The following is a 539-nucleotide window of genomic DNA, read 5'->3' as shown; positions in this document are numbered from 1 at the left end:
TTTTATGTATGGGTGTTTCACCTGTAGGTATGTATGTGTGTGGGTACTGCATGTATGTCTGGTACTCTTAGAGGCCAGGAGAAGATGTCTGTTGCCCCGGAACTGTAGTGACACGGTTGTGAGACACCCTATGGGTGTTGGAGCCCTGGGGTCCACCTGTCTCTGTCCCAAGTGCTGAGGTTGCCTCTATACTCAGTTTTTATGAGAGAGCTGGGGTTCCCAACAAGCATTGTACCCGCTAAACAATCACCGCAGCTCCATATTGAGCACCCTTCTTAAGTACCCAGTATGGGGCTGGAGTAATTCATCATTCACATACCATTAAAAAAAAAAAGCCAGCTGGGTGTGGTGGCAAACTTCTTTAATCCCATGCACACTCAGGAGATAAAGGCAAAAACAGGTGGCTCTGTGAATTCAAGATGTCTTAGTCAGGGTTTCTATTCCTGGACAAACATCATGACCAAGAAGCAAGTTGGGGAGGAAAGGGTTTATTCGGCTTACACTTCCATACTGCTGTTCATCACCAAAGGAAGTCAGGA

Source organism: Mus caroli, chromosome 9, assembly GCF_900094665.2.
Source record: "Mus caroli chromosome 9, CAROLI_EIJ_v1.1, whole genome shotgun sequence".
NCBI classification, from domain to species: Eukaryota; Metazoa; Chordata; class Mammalia; order Rodentia; family Muridae; genus Mus; species Mus caroli.
Note: the sequence above shows the minus strand (reverse complement) of the source record.